At 38.3% G+C, this 24,260-nt stretch overlaps 1 protein-coding gene across 1 annotated transcript in view; it reads right to left on the reverse strand.

The window, feature by feature from the left end:
- The window catches only part of pxb (putative Hedgehog signaling attenuator pxb), a 110,370-nt gene extending 107,262 nt beyond the window's left edge, over positions 1-3,108 (reverse strand). The window contains exon 1 of the mRNA XM_018502031.1: positions 2,878-3,108. The gene's annotated coding sequence lies outside the window, so the exon portion shown is untranslated. The remainder of the gene's footprint in view (positions 1-2,877) is intronic.
- Positions 3,109-24,260: the final 21,152 nt, after the last annotated feature.

The following is a 24,260-nucleotide window of genomic DNA, read 5'->3' on the forward strand; positions in this document are numbered from 1 at the left end:
TATATTATATATATATATATATAATAAATACGCGGTGGCATACAAAATATCGTATTATTTAATTATTCATGTATTCGATACGTTATCCAATTTTTCAGGCTTTGATAATTAATTCTATACTAGTTTTATACCAATTTTGTTAAAAATAAATGTGATATATAAAGCAAATGATTTGACAATAATATTTCGTGCCACTTTGTAAGAAACTGCACTGAAAAAAATTAAACTAGAAATTAAAAATTTAACCGGAAAATTGTCTGGTTAAATCTACTAAAATTCTAATTGAGATAACCGGAATTCTGATTGATTTAGTCCGAATATTCTGGTTTGTCCGTTTTCAACCAAATCATTTCTCTCAGTGTGAATCTTGTGATGAAAAAATTATCAAAGTAGTTAAAAAATAATAAAACCGTAATGTCAATCGACAGAGAACGCAGGTATCTTTAAAGTATGGTATTCTCTTTCGGGATAGAGAATTGAAGTGGAACTAATTCACAACAAAGATCCTGTCACTCGATGTGCTTGAAAAACAAGAAACGCAAGTTGCGCAGCACAAGTCGAGCGTAACGTGAAATTTTCACCATTTTCGGAAACGCTATGGTGAGATGGCTGAACTCATCGTCGAGGAAAAATCCTTGTCGCTCAAATGCACTCAAGAAAATAACAAGAAGTCGGGCGATTGGAATCGGTTGAAGGCGGAACGTGGCATGGGTACCCTTCACGAAGTCGATGAGAAAAATTTCTATGACGGAGAATGCACTCTCGTGGAATTAGCGAAAGGGAACAGAATCGGACCTCGTTGTACGAGATGGGTAATGTGCATGATGTAACACGTGGCTCGCAAAAACGACAGGTTCTCGGTGAAATTGTAACGTGTACCTCACGTGAATTCACGATAAGGTTCCTGCAACTTTATTGAATTTTCCATAACGGCGAGACACTCCCGATTCTGAATTCCGCCCGATCGTTGAGATGCTTCCGCTGCAAGATGCTCCAAGACGCGCGGTCGATGAAAAGTGCAAGTACATGCGAAAGTCGCGACCACGATGCGTTAAAACCTCAGTTCACTGATGTTCCCAGCAGCTCGAGCGGTAGTAAAATTTTATCGCCTGTCCCGGGTTTTCCCTCGGGAAAGCACACCTTCCCGAAACAGCCAACTAAAATCTACGATTTTTATCAAGTCCGCAATGTCGAATAAACCGAGAGCATATCTCAAAAGCACTTTTTTTTTCCTTAAACATTAATTTTCACTAGTACATGGGAAGAATGGGTTTTATCGAAGCATTAAAAATTTTAGCTAGATATAGATTTGAAAATAATTTGATTGGACTACCAAAATAATTATGTAGGACGCTCAAAATGGTTGCTAGAATGTAAAAACTTTTTGCAGTATAAATATAGTATCTGATCAAATTGCTATTTAAATTAATTAAATCGTGATAAGAAATCCGAAGATAATAAATCATAATATTAACAAATTCCATATATTATATTGTATTAAAGAATTAAAAGTTTTGAAATTAAATCCACTCGGAAAGAACGATTTAGCTAAAGTATCTAAAACTTTAAGTAGCTACAGATCTGAAAACAATTTTGTTGAACTATCAGAAACATTATATAGGACGCTAAAGTTTAATTAATGAGCAACGTTGCAAAAAGTTTTGACATTCTACCAACTTCAGTGTCCTACATAATTATTTTGATGATCCAGCGAAATTATTTTATATTTGTATCTAGCTAAATTTGTAGATGTAAAATCTTCTCATTCTATGCATGATTATTACTTTCATTAATAGCGTTAATTCTTCTCTGAGCAATATGTCATTCTAATGGATATTTTGGATTCTGGAGACGTATTTTCAATCTAAATTATTACGATTATCGATAAAGAAAAGGTCGTTAGTCTAGAAGGATCTCGCAGCAGGAAATGTCGCAAATCCGCGATCGATCGTGCGATAATCCACGCGGAATGGGTCACTCATCCGCGCGAGGTGAGGCCCCTCGCGATGAAAATCGTCGCTCGTCGAGATGCTTTTAGGAGCGGATTCGAGGTAATCCTCTTTGCGCTGGGTTGCGCGAAAAAGGAACACAGTAACGATGGTCGGTCGAGGGAGGACCCGAAAAAACGGTGCGCGTTCTTCACGCTCCGAAACTCGCCACGTGATGCACGCGTTATTCGCACTCGCGAAAGGATATTTTTAATTCCTTGTTTTTTATCGCTTTTCATTAAAACAAAAAACTCTCTCAATCCAAAACCACATGTCCTCAATGAAAACGAATCTGTACCAATTACGAACGTTCGTTTCCAGATACCTTTATCCCGAGAATTGCAGTTACTGGCCTTTCGAAAGTTTCAGTTCGCATTTTGTTTGAATGGAGACTGGCCGGCACTGTACCGTGTTAAACATGTAATCTCATTCTCTTTCATTCTCATTATTATTCTAACTAGAATTAAAAAATTCTTCGTTACATCGCTGTTAAAAATTTATGTCTTTTATAAGTACAGCGATTACTTTTTTGTGCATTAACCCTGCATTTTTTACGTTATACATTCTTAAAATTTTCAGGCAATTTCACGCTTTTTTTCCCCCAATATTATTCACAGTCAACACCAAAGATGTCAAACATCTTCCATTTTTTTACGAGTCGTATTCTTTTGTATACTTTTTATTTTTGTCGAGTCGTATTCTCGAGTCAACTACCTGCTCCATTTTCTTTCGTAGGGATTCCCTATTTATCGACAAGAATACAAACTGATCCTTATCAAAGTCCGATATGTTTCACTTTCGAAATAAGCCGGTATTATCTTCGTTATCTCCAAGATACCGAGCAACAATGACGATGACGACGACGATATGGTAAACGTGCGCCGCTTACCTTCGAAATCCGGCTCCGACTGCAGTAACGAAGTTGTCGATTCGCTACGAGCGCATCTCTGCCGCGGACGATTTTCCTTGCACTTGATTCCGCTCGCGCGAAATACCTTTCCGCGAACGGCGTGATAGAGTTGCAAGTCGTTGCAACCCCCTCCTTCGTTGTCACACAAACTACTTTGCTGATAACACTAAGGACACAGATCGCGAAAAAAAATCGCACGACACTTCACTCGTCGATCCTCACACGTGAAATCGCTTCGCAAAGTTGATGATGCAGTACGAAGACGTGCGGTACGAAGATGATGTAGCTGATGCTGAGTCTCCGCAAACGATAGAGCGAAACCTAGAAAGCCGCATGCGGCAGCCATATGCAACTCCGAGAAAGGTAATTCCGCCCTGTTTGCAGTGTTGCGAGACGCTCTTAAAGTCGGCACAAAGGGCCGTCTAGTCGCCTCCCTTCGTCGTCGCGAAGGGCAGTCGCCAACTCCGTGCTGCTGAGGTCAGTAAACTCCGACCGGCGGTAAAGCGTCGAGCACTTTCTCGCTTGCCACGGAAAGACGGGGTAGAAATCATGCGGTTACCACTCGCGACAGAACTCTCCAAGTCAAACGCACTCGAGATGACGACGCACTCGCAAAGCACTTCGACTCCGTTTTCTTTTATCCTGAGATGAGCAACGTAATCGTCGAAGGCACGTCGAATGTGGTTTTCACTCGTCAGTTTTCATCACACGGATCTTGCAATCCACCTTGTTGTCGTATCTTTCTACTTGCTCCGAGAGAATTTGAAAGATCCGTCCGAAGGTGGATGATCTCGAACGAGTTTACTCACAACCGAGTCGATTTCTCACGTCCGCAACGAAATTGGCGAAATTCGCCGGATTGTCTGGAGCGGACCGGAAAGAGAACTTCTTTCTTTTACCACGGCGAGACGTGGAAAATCTAATCGAGGCGAGCTACCAGGTCGAATTTTCCAGCTTGGGATATCGGCAAGCGCGTTGAACGCAACCTCGAGTCTCGTCGGTGAGATCCGTTCACTTACGATCACGAATTTTCGCACTCGACCGGCGGCAAACGAGACTCCTCTTCCGCTGTTTCTCGCCAATGTACCACCGCACTATTTCCCCCTTTCACTCAATTTTCACGTTCACTTCCTGCAACGTATCGAAACCTCCTCAGCACTTCCCGTTTCTTTTCGCCGCGCGAAATATTTGCCCTAATTCCGGGCGAGGTGACGAAGACTCTGCCAAGTTCTCACTTACTAGGTTTAACACGAGAAACATTGACCGATAAGATGCTGCTTGTTTATTTCACTGTGTTACTCCAATCAACGATGGTGTTGCAAAATCCGTCGAAGTGCTCCGAAACTTCACCCGCGACTCAAGTCGGTTTGCGATTGAAACTTTTCTAGATCGCTCTAGATTCTCGACTTTATTGTTGCCTATCGTGTCACACAAACACTTTACTCTCTCCCTTATTATCTCTCTTGTTGTGAAAACGACCGTCGCTTCATGGCCGCGCGCGGCACACTGTTGCTCCGTACGATCGTCCGTCGCTTCGAGCTCGGTCGCTGGCTCCCACCAAGACCGTCACGACTCACCCTACCCTACAAGAGACCACCCCACCATGTGCCATTGCGTTGGCGATCCCCTCTCCGCGCCCCTATTCTCAGTTCGACCGACTCCTCTTCTTTCTTCGGGTGCGTGTGGCGGACTCCTTTCACAAGGGTGCCGGACACAAAACCCACGGGAGGGCAAAAGGGATACAGCGTGAGGGGAACGGGCGGTCCCATCCTCTCGACGCACATGTACACCAGGGGAGGGGCGGACGAGGGGATGGAGAGCTCGAATTTGTACGCTGTTCCGATTCGTCCTCTCGGGTTTCGGGGTCTAGGGAGACCCGTTGTTATACTGATGATTTCTTGATTGTTGGATTTGGCTTATATGAAAATATTTACTTGTTTTTATCATCTTCACAGTGGAATATTTATTTGGCAGTTCGACCGATAATAAATTATCTAACGTAACTGTTTTTATCATACATACGTGTACAAGTATAAAACATAAACAAATTTCTTCTAAATTCAATGTTATAAAGATGATCAAGTATATCGTAAAATTCTGCAATTTTCTAAATATTTTTTTCTTACACTTTTCTAAAAATCTATGTATTTGTTTTTCTTTTAATTCATATAAAATTAAAAGAGAATCGAATTATATAAAAATTAAAAATTTAATACTAAGGTATCACGTGAATTTGACTATTTTTTGTGGAAACTCTAAGCTAATGTACTTGGGTTGGGATTAACTTTCTGTGTATCACGTTTCATGGTCGATTCAGTTTAGTGTCCTTCAAGCCAGAGGCATTATATTCGAAGGATCATTATACCTGCCTGCACAGTGGTGCCCTCTCAATCGTGACAGGACATTACGTGTGCAGAAGGATATTTCACATATTCATGCGATTAACATCGCTTTAAAGTTTCATTATTAAAAAAAAAATAAGATTTATAACTCAACTTACTACAATATGAACAAAAAATTACATGAGATGATCGAAAGACAATATATAACCGAATAGTATTCATTATAGCAACATTATTTTATCGTAATATTTGCTAAAAATTTATTTAATACAAAGCAATTATTATTAGAAATATACAGAGAGCAGTTTTTTGCATCGATATTAACCATTTCTATTGTTTAGACTAATATTTCTTATATAAAAAATAGGATTTTAAAATGTTTGACTTTTCAAAATAATTATAATTATTAATAATTTTAAGTAAATAATTATGTGTAATAATTAATTATAAATAAATAATTGTTTTTGATTATGAAAAAAAAAGATTGTGATTGATGACTGACGATTATTTTTCAATCAATTAGAGCAAAGCAATCAGTGATTGTTATGCTCTGATTGATTGAAAAGTAATTGTCAATCATTGATCACAATCGTGCAATCTAGTGCGGTTATGGCTTAAGGCCTCAGCACAAAGATTGTTGTAACTAAGTCGTGAAACGTAAGTAGTAGTTATAGATTGACCAAAACATTGTGCGTTGACTTACGACTACGACTCACGTTTCACGACTCAGTTATCATCTTTATGCTGAGGCCCTTAAGCGAACGCGCGAGTTTACATCTAGCTTGCGACGATTGCGCACCGTTGGGCTCGCACAATAAGACGAAGCCATAAGCAAGAACGACGGCGTGCGTTTCGTCGCAGGAGTCTGTAAATAAGAGACAGTAAGCGGGTACTGTGAATTTCACAAGATGCGACGATGGCGGCGTTTTACATTATAGACACGAGTATCAGAATACTAGTTCAAACAAGGGAACTCACATCGTTGCGGGAAAACGTACTAATCCTACGACACAGCGAATCGCATCGTTCTCCATGTGCCTGCTACGACAATCACCTCCTGGTCGACGAATCCGGGAACGATCGATCGTCGAAAGACGACTCCCGAGGGAAGCCTAATCGACTGGCTGCGTTTGACGCCACTTCGCCCAATCTTTCAGGAAAGTTTTTCCGCATCATCCGTGCGGATTCCTCTGCACGAGAGACCGTAAAAGAACCCACCGCTTGCTAAGTGATATCGATTGCGCCACGTTGCACTTTCAAGCCCGCGGTGCATAACGGATCACGTAACCGATAATGATCACCTTGCGTCTCGGTACGCGTTGTAATTACTCTGCAAAACGTGGGTCATTTAAAATGCACCTATAGAAAATTGTTTAGCGATGAATTTGTAATCTTAAAATAACAGGTTGTTATTGTAATCATATATTGGATTTTCTTTTTGTCTATTTATTCATTTTTATGATAATAATTCGCAGAATATTAAAATCTATTAAAGTAAATATTTTTCTCTATGTGTTAGAAATAGAAAAAGAAAAGAGAAAAGTTCATCAACGATTTTAACCCTCAAACGCTATCGATACATAAATTTTATGTACAAGTGAGCGAGATTGTTGAGTGTTATGCCTTTAGTGGCCATTAGGAGGTCCAATCTGCTATACTAAAAGCTGGAACAAGCTAGCTTTTAAAAATCCTGTCCATTACATATCAGTTTGAACTTCCTGGTAATCAGTATTGTAACAGAGAACATGGCAAGTGATTTCAATTTTTAAGTAATTTGTGTTATTACATATTTTATTTAAATGGAGGAGATACATACTTGGAGAGATTACATGCTTTATATTATTTCAAGATTAAATTTAATGGAATGCTTATTCTTTTTTCCTTTTAAATTAATAATTAGGTTATTTGTTTTATATAGATCTATATTATAAATATTGTGTTACATTAATTAAGAGAGTGACCTATTTCCTTCTAAAATTTATTAATAGTAATACTATATATCGTTCAATATCGATAGCGTTCCATGATTAAAGATCAGATATTTCACAAAATTTGTCTTTTTATTTAATTTCGTGTGTGTATATTCTTATATGATAAGAAGTTATTGCCCTATTATAAATAAATATATACATTCTATTCGTTCTAATTATCGATTTATCGAGATTCGAGTCTCTCGGAATCTCAACATTTTCACGCGGAGTTAGGCGACTCGCTATACAAAGTAGGCTTTTCTTATCTGAAGACCGTTTATCGGACCGGCACCTCAAGCGTGGTAAGTCGGATTAGATGGACGAGGTAACGGAACGTCCGTCTTCTTATCGACACGGCGGAAATCCGTGGATTCCGATTCTCGCGGAACTCGCGGGACCATAATTCGACGTATGTGGGTCATTTAGCTCTCGCGAGACAGCGAGAGGAATGAAGGTGGAGAGAAGAACGAACGTAGGGGATATGCTCTGGATATGCAGCACGTGGACGGATATCCTCGGCGCGCTCGGAAGACCAGGAACGTGCCCGAGCCTTCGACGCGTCCGTAATATTACGGGGATCCCCCGTCGGCGAGACGTGTCAGAGCAGAAACGTGTCAGAATGACCATTACTCTTGAGAAGAATAAAGAATTGTGAGGGAAGATTTTTATCCCCCCACGCCATATGATACGATTTTTCATAGTTTTCATTTTTTCGATTTCGCGCGATCGTTCTCCCTACTTCTCTTTTGAGAAGACAAGAGAGCGGGAAAAGCAATTCTCGCCTCAGAGTTGCGAGACGTTTGCGGAACGAGTTGCGAACAAACATTCGAAGGAATTTATTTTATTGCTCGTCTCGGGGTATGCTTGCGCGATTTGAGGATAATGTGCACATCAGAACAAAAGGAAAAATCTCCTTTTATCTTTTATTTAATTTCTACAAACGCTAATGCAATTCCAGTTGAATGCAACCTATAAGATAATTCTTCAACACAACGAAAACGAGATATAACATTGCAATGGAATTCATTATTACAGGTATGACATATTCTAAATCAAAGCGCGGAAAATTGTGCAAAACAAAATTCACGTAACAGCGGAGTACGAGGTCCTTTTTGAAAATGTCTCATCCTTTAACGCATAATCCACCTTTGCAACGTATTTAGCGTGCAAAAACAAATGTGTTCACATATGAGGACCACTAGGACACCTCGTCCTGTACGAGTATCTCGTCTATAATGCATGCTATTTCCATAATTATTAGCTTTTATACACGTGACCTACTTTCTCTGCATAATATCACAATCTCGGTGTTGTCTCATTCTTTTCTAAGGGACTCTTCAAAAAATGCATATGTGATTTTATCAAAAATTGTTGATATGTATATGTCCTATTTGCATCTCTCGCAAATTATAATTATTCATACATATTTGTATAAAAATTACATTAATACATTAATCTTCGCTAATGTTTATTCATTTAAACAATTATATGCTGATTATCATGAGCTGTTTATTATTATTCGAATTTATTTTATTTTTTTATTGTTAATTTATGGGAAGTCAAGGATTAAGGGGATGCTAACGCGATGGCCCAATTTGATTGATGTCGATATAGTACAGATTTTTTTAATTTCAAATTAAAAATGTAGATAATGATATCTTTCATTTATTTCTTACATTATCGTTCTACTCAATCAAATACATCTGTCCTTATCTAATATATTGCAGCGCCATTTTTGGTGAAATCGAGCACCTACTGCTAGACATAATTACTTTGTTTACCATTTTGAATCTTCGCTAAGCATACATATGTATATACATGAATTACGTTCAAGCTAATATATTTTTTCTATACTTTTAATTTTACAAACTCAGTATTGTTCGTTCAAGTAATCCGAAATCCGCTTATGTTATTCATATGAACTGTAAAACTTTATACATGCCTCAGTGATCGAATTGTATAACGCCTGTCTCGGAAAAAATCGGAAATTCCAAGTTCAAACTTTGGCTGAGGTAATATTTTTCGCAATTAAATTATTTACAGGTTTTTAAGATGCTTATTAACATCATAATAGACGATCAATCTAATTTGAAATATTAATTTTAGCTTCAGTTTGCGATTGACTTTCAAATTCGACAAATCGTATCGGTTCGCAATTTATAAAACCAAATAATATATTTGTAAAAATTTGCATTTATAGTATTATTAAACACTAAGATCCACTTTTTGACAACAATAGGATTTTTTTCTGTTAATTGATAAAACTTTTATGTCAAGCAAACTTAAACCTTGAATGACAGTTACACGATCCAAAAATAAATAAATTTTTTAATTTTTATTTGATGCTCTTATGAAATTGACTCACTCGGATTTTCTACTTGGGCGTACTTTAATTTTGTAAAAAAAATTTGCAATCCGTGAAGCCAATTAGAAAATTTTACGCGCATTGTAATCCCTGGTAATTTCAGAGAGAGTCGCGCTAGCATCCCTTTAAAGCTAGGAACATCTCCTCAGACTATCACAATCTTTTCGTTATTCTATCTGGCAACTACCGTCCGCACGTTTTCACCCCTCTCCCCTTTCCCCGGAAACCGAACGAACGGCCGTGCCGCTTCGCGACGCGGGGAACGGTAAAAACGAACGAACGGGGGTTACACACCGGCTGTGTTATACAATCGTAACGACGCGGTGGATGGAATTAATTAAACGCTGCCACTCCTCGTCCCCTCAAACCCTGCCGTTTCCCATCGCCGCCACCACCGTCGTCGTTGCTGTATTTACTCGGTGGGCTTTGAGGATCGAATTGCAGGCGCCCCGTGTGAGAGAGAGGGGGTTCCGTTGTTTACTCCCCTCCCCTACACCGTACCCTGTCTTCCACCCGCTGTCGTCCCCTTTGCTAGTCCCTCGTTGCTCCCGGCGTCAACCCCTTCCCAATCCGCGACTGGTATTGCGAAACTATCGGCGGATATCCGCAAATACCGCGGATGAGTATTTGGAGGACCGCGTTTTGCAGGGAAGAGGATTGAAGAAAGGGAGGAGAATATATATATATATATATATGTATGTAGGACGGGACCGGTCGAGCTACTCCTCCTGCTGGTTGGCGGCATTGAAAACTTCGTCAAACGAGGCCGAAGACGGGTCTTCGGGATGAGGGATTCTTGGAAAGGAGAGAGAAGGGGCGCGGAGGCGAAGAGATGTATTTACCGAGCAGTTTGGGATCAAATCGTCCCTCGGAACAGACTAAGCCGCGTGTACAGGAGAGTGGACAATGGTGGACACAATGTCAAAGCGAGCCCGACCGAATAGAGGCAGGCTTCACGAACAAGTTGACGATTCACAGAAATAGTTACGATGACATGCTAAGGAATTATGTCACGTCGGTGTGGTTACCATTGAATGCTTAGCTGCAATCACAAAAAGAAGATAGATTGTTTATTAATATTAAGTAACCAGACGATAGATATCATGAATAATTATGTGGTTTAGACAGAATAAATGCCACAGAATAATACAAAGAAGATAACATACTTATGTCATTGAAATGAAGAGTTGTAGAGCATTTCCGTAAACTTTCGATTGATTATCAATAAAATATTACTTCAGATATACCTATTAAAGGATAAGTATTATAAGTAGATACATTCGATGCATGTCACAGATTATTAAATGCTTAATAAATTCAATGGAATCGAGTAAAGTGGGTGTATAGTAGGTAGAAAACTACAGAGGGATGGATGGATATGAATAGGAAAAGAGAAAGAGGAGGCAGTCGGCTGCAAATATCGGCGCGTTGGCGCGTCAGGTCGATACTCTCGACCCGTTGTTCTTGAAGACATGCTTGGAGAACGTGTGGGTAACTTAGGAGCTTTGTTGGCACATGTGAAGTATCCTGCGAGCGTGCTAAGAATGCCGCAGGTCGGAAGTTATGCTCCGGTTTAATGGATCCGCTCTGGCAACGCGAAGAGCTCGATGAGAAATTTTCCCCAACTTTCGAACCCGCGGATGCCCCCGAACTCCGGCTAAATCGCTCTGAAAACTTCCGGCACTTGAAATGTATAAAAAAATCTGTACCGCCCCACTCTTCTGTAATCGCGGTCGCGAAAGTTTCTCACCACCCTCGCCGTTATATCAGTCGTGGAAAATAAAATGGAACATTGTTGAAATACCGATCGAGTATCATTTGTCACTAAATGTACTATTAAATTCATAATGTCAAATTATACCCAATTTGAGTTATTTCTGTTATTTCTATAGGTCGCTATTGTTTCTATATTGAATACATCGTTAATGTAACTAAAACAATGGACTTACACAATTTAACTCAAGAAATGTATCAATTTGACTCAAATTTAGTTTATCATTATTTACCAAGTGCATACGTTATTATGAACATTGTTTACTTTGTAACTAACAATAAAAACAATTTGACCACAGAAATGCATGGGTTTATTAAATATGTTTTTTAACTACATGCTTTATATGAAATTAATACATTTTGATACATTTGGAAGTTAAAAATAAAAATATATTTTATGACTAATTTGTTTGAATTTTGAGAGTCCACTTGATTAATTATTACTTATTAAAAAAATATTATTTAATTTAAGGAATTGATTTAAATTCGATCACTTAACTTTGCTATTCTGTTAAAATTACAAATAAAAGAAAAGTTTTTAAACATAACATTATTAAAAAAATAAATTACATTTTATAAGTTAAAAATACTCAAATCTAAACCAGAGTAGCAGGATTAACATTTAACAGGGTGTATATTTCTAGTTTGGGTATATCATTTTTCCGACAATGTAACGAGTCATATCATTCAATTTGGAAGTTCTTTATCTGCCTGTCACTCGATAAATATATGTCGACAAATCCATCGTTCCTTGGACGTTATCGATATTAACGTATAACGGGATAATCACGCGATGAAATATTATCGCTCGATGCGTCCCTGCCGTTGTTTCGTTCGCTGTGCCGACATGTTTTCCTCGGTAACGAGGAAATGTCGATGGAGATAAAAATTCCGTCATAGATATCGCACGACCGCAGGTGTGGTTGATGAAACGACGGGGTACCCGAGTGTTGTCGGTGATACCGGGCGTCGATGTCAACGGCGCGACCCCGGGCCAGGCCGACTGCAAATATTACTACGTCGTGTCAGATCGCCATTGCTGCCGCTCTCGTCCGCGTGTCGGCATTTCCCGAGGGATATTCCCGGTCATGTATGCCCGAAAAAGCTCCCACGATGTTTATGAAACTATCGGCGGCTGTGCCGTGGACGAGAATCGACGGATTCGACGCCGGCAATTTGCTCGATCCCGTACGAGTGATGTGGAAACATGTAGGAATTAGTTCGAGAACAGTCGATTCGAGAATTAGAATTCGCGACCAAATTGTGGATTCGATCAATGTTCGCCCGTGTATTTATTTTATCGATAATCAATCAAAAGTTTGTGGAAATATTCTATGACTTTTTCCATTTTAGCGATAGGAAAGCTACACAGAAGAAACGCTTTTGCTGAAGTATCTAACAATTCAGGCAGATATAGATTTAAAAATAATTTTCAAATCCGTATCTAGCTAAATTTTTAGACACTTCAGCAAAACCATTCTTTCCGTATATGGAAGGCAAAATCGGAATCAAGAATAAATGTGATCTAAAGATCTATAAAAAAGGGGATTGTTGAATCAAATGGAGAGAAATGTGGAATTATATGAATTGAGAAATTTGAGATAAAAAACCTGGATGATGATAAATATTTAAATGATGAATGTTAACCTTAATAGGAAAGTTATTATAATAGCGCTGAAACAGTGTCATATTTCGAGGTAAGGAATACAATAAAACAATGAATTATAACAAATCTTATTCAAGAAAAGCTATAATAAGATTCTAGAAATAGACCTTCGTCGTCCTTTTAAAAGTTAAAAAATTTATGTACGTACAAATAAGAAACATATGATTAGAAAAAAATATGTAGAAGTGGGTATGATTAGATTACAAATATTACAATCTGGACGTGTAAATAACGTTTTATTACCTATTGTTCTTTTACGAAAATTGTGAAAAGCCACTAAAGAGCCATAAGAAATACTAGCTTCGTTAAAAGCGATAGTGCGATGGGTAAGTGCGATAATTCGGAAAACTAGCGCCGGACGCAAACGCTGGACGGAAAAGAATAATGCGAGATAATGGTGGTGCTGTTTAAAAACAAGATAATCCCTCTTTTTCCCTGAGGGGGAGAAGGTACATTGATGGCGCCTAACGTAGGCGCCAAAAGCTTTTTTGGAAGCACTCGAGGCGTGCCTTGTTTGCCGACGGCTGCCCCGTAAGGTGATGCAGCGAATTTCCCGAGTGTTTGTTAAACATCCTCGTCGTCTGTGTACTATTCTGGCGCGAGTATACTTTTCGTAGCCTTTCGCAAGTCGCCGTTAATGTACATATTCTAAGCGGGTAGGACTCTTTCGTTGGAAAAAAATGGGACGTCCTATCGAAAACTCTCGACTCAAACCTACGATTCGTAACAAACAAGTTAAAATTCTCAGATATAAATCTTATTCCCAAATTGTTAAACATGGAAACAATAAGAGAATTTATTGATGTCTGTACTGTCTGAGAATCATCTAATTCGTTCTCATAGCGAATATTCACGTTTTTATTTATTAGAATTTAACATTATATCAAGTGGTATTAAATCTAAATTATACGATCTTATGAATTTACTTGTGACGTGATTATAATGTTATATGAAAGTAATTCTTAATAATAAACATTTACGAAATAATATGCAAAATAAAAAAATACTTTTAATGGAATAATTTTATATGGTACAAGCAAGAATACGAGCATTGAGTTTTAAATTATTGGAAAAAAGTCATATAAACTATACTATCTACGAGCGATAATGCATCATCAATGGATAAACACACGTAATCTTCGATTCGTTGACACACATCTTGCAGCTTTATTTAATCTACTTCAAAATATCTCTATAGGGGATAGAAAGAGCCACGTATCTTCCTCACAAAACTTGTCGAAGTAGGTATATCAGAATGATATCTCAAGCAAATATACTGACATCATAAACTTCGATATTCTCTCCATTTTTAACAAGTTTTCTCTTTGCCGAAAATAATCCCGAATAATAAATCATAAGTTGGTAGCAAAAATAATTTATTTTGATTTTTTATGAAATTGAGTTTCACGAAATATGTTTTAATGGAAAGGAAGTAACTCCGAATAAAAATATATCTTAACTGATGGTGTTACGATTTATGGAAATACCATAGTTGTAGATATCACAATCAAGTCTGAAACGTCACTGCAATTTCAACGAGTCACGTCCAAACCACGACCTTCACGTAGAACTGGCCGACAGAAGCATTGACGCACGTCTCGCGGCGCGTTTCGACACGATGTGCCAAACGAGCCGCATGTAAATCTTTTTCGATTTATTCAGGCGAGAACTCTCTCTCTCTCTCCACTCGGGCTCCCGCCTTGTCAGGACCCTCCCTTCCGGCCAAAGCTTTTTTTGATGCCAACCATCGTCGCCCAGTTCGATTTACCGATACTTTCCGATGTTTCATATCGATCCTTTCACGTTTCCCTCCCTGCTTGAATAGAGTTTGCTACAACGTGAGTTATCGAAACGTTATCAGTCGATGAACTGCGCGACCAAGAGAGTTGATTTCATCATCTTCGATTAGCTTCAACGATCGATTACATTTAAGAATTGCCAGTTTTAAAACTCCCTATAATTTAATTTCTTAATTATTTTAATTAAACTTAATTATTAATAAAAAGTATTACAATTTATATAAATAAATTATAATTTGCAAATAATGGACAAGAAAAGTAAAATAATACGATCAGTTTTAAGTTGATAGTTCTTTACTGGTAAGATATTAAAGGAACAATGATAACCTAATCCCTTGAGTGAAATAACATTTTTTTATTTTTAACTTCCATATGTGTTAAAACGTAAATCAATCCTTTTCTATGATTAGCTTCGAAGTAAACAACATCCATATTAAGATATGCACTTACAATTAGTAAATAATATATTAAATGTTAGTCTCAAATTTAATACATTTTCTTGAGTTAATTTGTTTAACTCCATTGTTTTAGTTAAATTAACTATTATTATATAGAAGTAGTGGTGACTTATATGTGACTTAAATGATTAAAAATAACTGGATATAATTTGACAATGTTATAAATTTAACAGTGTTAAATATAATCAAGCGATCAAACTAATCAGAAGAGATGATGAAACTGACCCTAATAACAAGTAATAATCACGATAAATTTCCTGTTAACTAATCGAATGAATTTAAAATTATGCTTAAATTTTATGTGAATTAGAAATAATATTTATTTGATCGCATTAAAGAACGAGAATATCAAGAGGATATCCGGTGGTTTCAAGATATTCTGCCTATCTTTAGATAGTCAAGGTACTTAATGTAAAGTGACACATACATACGAACAAACGAGAATCAATCTCACGCTGCTAAATATAAGTTTGTTACCTTACCCTATCTAAATATACATCCCGAGAGAGTAGACTCATTCGTCATCATTGATTATTTGCGTGTTAAAAATTAATCAAGGCAATAAACGTATCCGACGACATTCGGCAGTCTTTATATAGACACACTTGGCGATCGCGCCGACGACGTCGGACACGAATTAAACGGCACCCTTTGACCTGGTGCGTGCCCTTCACCTGGTCCGCGCCCCCTGCGTCGCAGGTGTCTACGTACGGGAGAGTCTCGGTTCACTGATTTATGGTGCAAAAAGAAATCGCCGGCGTAGGTGGACGATGATTTATCGTCCGGGAATAAATTGCGGATACCTACGGCTGCCAGAGGTCGTCACTCCATACACGAGGACGGCACGCGGGAGAGACAGAGGGAAGAGTGAAACGCGAGGAGGGTAAGGGAGGGCTGGAAAAATCAGCCGGAATTCATAGTTACGATCGACGGCGGCGGCGGTTCTGCATACTCGTACACGTACATGTACGCATGCATACGCGTCCGAGAGGGAGGAGAGAGGGGGGATGGGATGGTTTATAAATTTCTGAGACTCCCGATGAAACCCCGAAGCCTTGAAACGCAGCGCGGATTTATCGCCAGATCCGTCGCACGCAGCAGCCGCTTTCGCTGACTCGCTCCTCTTTTTTTTTACCTCCTCTTTTTTTCTCTTTCGATACTGTCTCTTTTTTTCTGCACGCTACGCACCCGCCGGAAACTTAATAAATCGCGAGCTTTTTGTTACACCCGCCGCCGGCTAGGCGACGGTTTAGCAGTTTTATTCGCGCCCTTCGGGAGTAAATACTCCGGGGGTTTGTTTTAACGTTGCGAGAATCTGCGATTCCCGACCGAATGTTTGCGCGCGTTACCTTCGTTAGGGATTGAAATGCCTGTTCTTGTTTCATGATCAAGAATAGAAAGAAATTGTATTACGCTCGTTACGAGGAATGTGTAATCTAATTGGAGTTTGAATAATCGATAGTCTTCGTTAAAATATCGACAAAAACGCGAGAGATATTACATTACAGCTATAATAATTTTAAAATAAAAATTGATTTGTCGTTGTTTATATATATATCTTAAAATATTTTTAATCCTACACAACCCATATACATTTATATGTATTGTACGATTGTAGTAACGTCAGGAAAAACGACAGGACACCTTTGTCCGAGTTTGATCAAAGTCGCTAGATACATAAAACAGCAATTTAAACATTTTGAGCCAAATTAGCGTTGTATAGTGCTCGCTTTGTGTAACTTATCTGTATTATACTTAAGTGCAATTAATTTGATAATTGAACTCAGTTTTGTGTTTTGCCACGTTTTAAGGCAAAATGGCGGACAGACTGAGTTACTTTAAGTACTTTCCAACAAGAGATGACAATGAATTATTACAGCTTCATTGTTCATTAATGTTAAACAAAGATGGAATAATCACTGTGTTACACTGTGTTTCTTGTTGGAAAGCAGCTTTCATATATCTATAGTGACTTTGGGTTTACTAATCCATTTAACGTAGAAACTTATATTAAGAAAAATCATCTATTGTCCATCTAGAAATTCAAAGTTACGTTTTCTATAGTTTGCCATTAACTCTCTCTATACGGTCTCTATTATTCTCATCGTGCAATTCAAGTTATCGCGACGCATACATGGAACGGCGATAACGTTCCTCATGTCGGAAACGCTGCGGTATTTCGACCGAGCGCTGTTATTTTCGGCACCGCGTGTATACATTTCGATGCTATACACCCGTCCGCGAGAATTTAAAAAGCCGGATTCGGGAATTGCGCGACGGTGTTTTGCGGACGGACAAAAAAACGGCGAATTCGCCCGTAGAATGCACCGTCGACTCCCGCGACTGTAATTCATCCTGGCGCGCAATATGAAGTGGCCCTTATGACGAATGTCGGGTCTGTCGGGTATGCGAGCGAAGAGGAAAAATGAGGGTAGTGTCTTTCCCCGCCGGTATCTTCCACCGATTTCGCCGGGGTACAAGAGTGCGCTTCAAGCGAGTCGCATGTTCTTTTTTTTTTTTCGTGAAAGAGATACCCGACGTTTCGTCCGCGCGGTTGGCTCGAAATTCTGCGGGCTGTTTTGCTTTGATAAGTTTGCGTGACAAATGTAATCGTACGAAAGATGTCGGAACTGGGCGTTAACAGTACGAAAATGTATATTAAGAGATTATGTGGAATTTTAACGACATATCAGTAGTTAGTGGATTATACAGAATGTTCTGAAAATCGTAATACAACCGGGAAAGAGGTGGTTACTTGTGTAAAATTAAGTAAAAAATACAGAATAAAATGTTTTCGTATGTATAGACATTTTCAATTTTTCAATTAATAAAAACAATTTTTCAATTAATAAAATTAATATATTACTGAAACTTATTTTAAATTATGCCAAATCCAGACTAACATAGAAATAGTAGCGAATAGACTGGGTGAACCAAGTAGATTATGGCAAGTAGTAAAAATGTATTTGTAAAAAAAAACTCGATTTGCTTCAAAGGGTTAAGGATTGTTAGGAAATTACATTAATGACATAATATTATTCATTTTGTCGACTTCAACTGGCCAATATAGGATAAAGGTAGAGTTTGAAAAAAAAAAACATTTTCTTATTATTCATCGGTTGTAAAATACACAATACACTTAATGTAATTTCCCACAACGTCAGTAAAAGGTAAAAGCATGATTGATTCTCCCATAAAATAGCCAACCTAAACGATATATCTGGAAAATTACACTTAATTATCACGACAATCTATTCTTCGTAAAGAAAACAACATAACCTTCATAAAGAAAATAACATAAATGTGTATAACTGCCGAATCCTTGTTTCCTACTTCTTGTCTCGTTTCTTCTACTTCGGCGTTTCTCTCTCATTCCGTTTCCTTTTTTGACTCATGGGCTTCATGGTGCCGCCAATTAGCCACCCGTGGACTCGGGTGCGACCATAAACGCATAAATCCGTCAAGTCAGGGCTCGACTGTTGACGATGACGCGGAAGATACCAGAATGGCGATGAGAGCCGCTGCGGGGCGTCGATGCGGGAACAATGTCGCGGAGTTCATTCGCGTATCCTTTTTTCAGCAGTCTCGCCACGTGGGTGATGAGTGCGACCTTCCAAGAAAAGCATTCTTGGGAGACCCCCGGTATAGCGTCATGTCGTAGTATCTCGAAGGGACGATCAAATGTCCACTGTGGGTGGACACGACTTCGTCGAGGAATTCTTCTGTTTCCGGTTAGAAGACATTTTTTGCGAATATAGAGCACAGTATGAATGGAGAACAAAGAGGCTAAACCGTAGTAAGATATATGAGAAGAATAAAAAAGATGTAACGTTACACTATAGTACAATGACGTATGACAACTTGAAGACAAGCGAGCATTTCTATTTTTCATGATAATTTAAATATTCCAAAATTGGATACACACAGAAAAATATAATTCTATTGCTAAGAAAAGTGATTACTCAATCTTCCTTTTTAATAAGCAATCCTTTATGTTATCTTTAGAGTAAAGAAAAATTAAAAATTAAAACATAGCTACGAACCAAGTTAGAGGTTTAATGCTAAAATTTTTATATACAACATAATTTATAAACAATCTAAACCGTATGTTTTTTTTAGTAAAGAATATTTTCTAATCTTAAAATATACTTATTTAAAATATACCTATTTTTAGAAAAACTCATTATTGTATACTCAAAACAAAAATTTACTTTGGAAAATACTACAAAATTGATCAAAAAGCGTTTGTAATGATAAACAAATTGAATTTGTTTCAATTTACTAATCCTGATTAAGGTATTAAACTTGCTAGGAATATATTTTGAATAAATTTGATGCTTATGATGAATTTATGATTTGCGGATATATATGATCTTTTGAAATACTTGAAATAAGCATACATATATAATAATTACCTTATTACAGTATGTATTTTTCTGTATATATTTAAATTTATATTTAATTTAAATTTAATATAATATTTAATATATTACATTAAATAAATGTCAGGGTAAGTTATTTAACCGAGTTATAAATTCCAAGTCATAAATCGAATTATATTCTAAATTTTCCTTCTTTTGTTTCCCTAACACGATCGAAGGCTGTGTCTATATAATTATTCTCGACAGCTTAATTTATACGTTCCTCATTTCCTTTATTTTATCGTGTTCGGACGTTAAGGACACGCCTTAATTTTTCTCTGGTTGGTACCAGAACTTGACATGCCACCGGCCTATCCCATTTCCTAATATCCCAAAGAAGGGGTAAAGCCATCTCGTGGTATTCCTATCTCAGAATAAAATGGCCGGCGCTCTTAACGTAAAACGCCTCGGTAATTCGAGATTTCCGGCAGCGTTTCGCGCAGCGAGGGAAACAACGGAAGTTTTCCTTGAACCGGAGAAGAGATGGCCGTGAAGTTTTCACAGTGCGAACGCAGAGAGAGAGAGAGAGAGAGAGAGAGAGAGAGAGAGAGAGAGAGAGAGAGACAAAGAAAGACGAGTTTCGAGAGACGATGCCGGGAGGGATTATACTCGGCACAAGAGTAACCGACGGTACATCCTTAATTGAACCATCGTTCTTGCACGCCTAACGCATTCGTGAACCATCGTTCTCGTCGAGCTGCGCGTGCTCGCGTGCTGGCTTATTTGGAAACTTAACAAAGCAGTAAATCCTGCCGCGGGACTCTCCCGTCCGACGCGATTCACGCACTTTGCCGTCTCGATGTGAATTCACGTCTCAATCGCTTGTGAAAAAGAGAGAAAGAGAGAGAGGGGAAGAGAGAGAGAGAGAGAGAGAAAAGGGAAGAAGTTTTCTCACTTTCTTGGTTGGGATAGATTTATCGAAGTAATTTAAAATCAACTTAGAGTAGAGTTCTTACTTAGGCTTGTAGCCAAATGTTGCAATAAATCATTATGGTACAGCAAAAAATACACAAAAAAAAAAATGGTTTTACTAAAATATCTAAAAATTTAGCAAGGATCTAAAAATAATTTTTTTTGAATCATCAAAATAATTATGTAATTACTAGAATGTTGAAACTTTTTGCAGTATTGACATGTTCTACATAAATATTCTACATAAATATTTTGATGGTCCAATAAAATTATTTTCAAATCTATATTTAGCTAAATTTGAAACCGTTCTTTCCGTGCAGATACGTAATTAAAGTCCTGTGAATTTTCATTTAATTAATTTTACTTCAATAATAAACGTTTTAATAATAATTTTTTAAATAGCTTTCCGATGTTAGCCATTGTTTGTCAATATTAACAATCAATATTATTTTTGTATTACATTTATATCGTATACATTTACATTTTTATATATTTAATGTTCTGTTCATGATATTAATAATTGATGATTCCAGCCTTTTAAAAATATTTTATCAATACAATAATAATAACTTTTTAAAGTCTTGTTTCTTCGTTACCCGAATAAAATGAACGAGTTACGAGGTTTTGTTTTCAGGCCTTCCTGCTAGGCACTTGATCGCTGTGCCACGGAAGAAATCCCTGAAGATCGATCCGGTGCGAGGCTTCACGCCTCGTCGTGAGTGTAATCGGCGCTCTTAACGCTTTAATCCCTCGGCGCGGCTCCGATCTTCGAGGCTCCGGGACTTCCAGCAGGAAGACCTCACGAGCACACTCCACTTGGCCCTTATCCTCCCACTCGCACTCTTCTCCGTCGCTCTTTGTACCTGAATTTAGCTGGAATGCTGTCTCTGGTGGTGTGACCGATGATCGCCATTTGCACTTTCAATGAGTTGGGAGGAGAGGAGACATATACGAGAAGTGTCCCCGATGGAAAAAAGCGTCACACGTCAGCTCATAAAAATCTGTTCCTGCCAAGAACAAATTTTGTATAATTTTGTATGCCGAGAGATAACACCAATAGTTTGATAATGGATAAGAAAATTTAATAATTAAATTAAAAATTCGTAATTCCGTGTGCATTTCCTGTAATTCTTTTGGATGAAATTTGTTTTTCAATTGAAAATACGTATTTTATCGTAATAAACTCGTAATATCAATTGATCCAATTTTCTCTTTCTGTTTTGTTATCAATCCGATCTTCAATTATCCATAATCTCGTGCACGTACTCTTATTATCATTATTTTCTATCGATGCACACAAATGGTATTGTTCACCGAAGATTTTTTTTCTGACCACCTTTTGGGACCCTATTTTTCTGCGCTTCACCCGGCTGTTCGGGGTCGGTCAGTATAATCGCAGGTTTATAATCTGGCCCGCTTTGGTAGACGTCAGTTGGCACGCGAGTCCCCGGGGCAATCCCGCGTGTTGTGCGTCGACACGGGTCGATCTTCCTCGTTCATCTGGATTGCTTGGGAATCGGAGCCATCGGAGGGATGATATCTGAATTATCCTTCCAATGTTTTGGACTGAGGTGGTCCGTTAAAACGCTGAGAACTAGGGGTTAGGTTGGGAAGGCAGAGGAGGATGGGAGAGGAAGACGAAGGAGCAGTTGGATGAGATGCGGGAATAATTGGCGGTCAGGTATGCAGTTTGGTCGAGCCGCTTTTATATCCTCTTCGACGTAACTTCGTCGAGGTGAAGACGCCAATCACAAGATATAATAAATTACGCAAAATTTTTGTTAATATGAACAAATCTTTTTTCTCTATATGATCTTTTAAAACAAAATCGATTATATATTGTAAAATGCATCGAATGCAATTTTACTGAAATTGAAGTTGCATTTCCATTTAGATCACATTTCGAAAAGCCATTTGTATTCCATCTCTTCCTAGGCCAAAATGAATGTATTCTCCTCGATCAAATACATTATTTTCAAATATTATGTTTCGTTAGAACATTAGGAACTTGAGGTACACCTTATACACCTTACGCAGGTACATAGAAAATATTGTAGGAGAATATGAAGCTGTAGTTTATGCCACAAAACTGTGTGGTACGAAGTGCTGTACTTTCCCTCGAGTGTTTTCCAAGCGCCCGTATTTGCATAAACAGAAAATCATCGCAAGGGCCCACAATGGATCCCGCGAGTGCAAACATCGCGGAGTGCATTTAGAGTGTGGGAGGGGTCAGTCCACAAACACGTCCCCAAAAGTATCGAGGGTCCACGTGAGCGTACGGATAAAGCCACCCCATGGAAAATCCTGTGCAAACTGTCACTGCGACGAGGATCGTCCTCGTTGATGGTCGTTTTGAAGGGACGGGAAAAAAATCGAAAGCACCTGGCGACTCAGAAACTGAAAAGAGCGATCGATAATACCGTCGACGCATCGAATGAATATGTTGGCAAACAGTAACTCAGATTTTCTGTCACGAAAAATGCAAATGATGCCTACTCGAAGGATTTGTCGGATTGACGTGGCTCTCGACATGATTTGTGTGTACGTATAATGTAATGTTCCGACTGTTAATTCGTGAAGCTCTCGAATTTCTCGAGAAGCTGTACGTTTTAGAATTATTCGAACTCTCAGATTTTCCGATGTCATGATATTTGAACGAACAAGCCGGTTGTCGCGGTTTAGGATCTTAAAATCTCTGTCTTCGCTTCGTTTTTTTTTAAATCCTATAAGCTGCTTGAGTCTGGAATTTCTACATATATATGTAATTCCTTTGGACCTCTGGCTCGTCGGATTTTCCATTTCTTTGGATTCCGCTGGATAATGCGTAGGTCAAAGAATTATTAAAGCGTCACGGTGATTAATTATGTCGAGATTAAACGGATTAGCGGCGAGCATCGGAGTTAAGGGAGTGCGAGTGTATGCCCTTTGGGAAAGACCGCGTGCGAGAGAAGGTAGATTGAGCGGTCTTCATTACTTGCCGCCCGCTCATTATGCTCTCAGCTTGAATTCTCCTACCTTTCTCCAGCTGTTGTCAGCTTCTGCCACGCTTCTTTCGCTTGTCTCTAGTTTCCCGAAGCCGCGAAAATGTCACGGTTCTTTACAATTGGACCTTTCGAAGCATGCTAGGCGCTAAGTATACAAAGTTTTTAAAGGAGGAAGACAAAAACAATGGAAGAATGACTTGATGATGGTCCAGATCTTTTTTATTGAAACGTAGTGAAGTTATCTGATAATATCACAACAGCGAGAAGTCGAAGTTTAGTTATATTAATGACTTAGTTATAAAATATATTAATTAGACAAAATTGTAAACCCCCTTAGTATTTCGAAATTTCAAGGATTTATTAATCAAAATCTGAGACGCGATGTGATTATTTAACTAGTATTTATGCATCTAAAAGTACAGATTGAGAAGCAAAAGCTAAATAGTACGGAGACTAATTAAACAATAATGTATGTCCGAGAGTAATCCTTCATTATTTATCGCCAACATTTGCGGAAAGCTGTAACACGTGAGTTAATTATTCCGGCAATTACTTCGCTCACCTATATTAATTACGATAGCCCTAATCAAACGTAATTTGAACGAGCGATATTTTACCATTTAATCCGTGCTTCGAATTGCGTGGGCCGATTAATAATGCGATTACGATCGA

Source organism: Trachymyrmex cornetzi, unplaced genomic scaffold (genome assembly GCF_001594075.2).
Source record: "Trachymyrmex cornetzi isolate Tcor2-1 unplaced genomic scaffold, Tcor1.1 scaffold147, whole genome shotgun sequence".
NCBI classification, from domain to species: domain Eukaryota; kingdom Metazoa; phylum Arthropoda; class Insecta; order Hymenoptera; family Formicidae; genus Trachymyrmex; species Trachymyrmex cornetzi.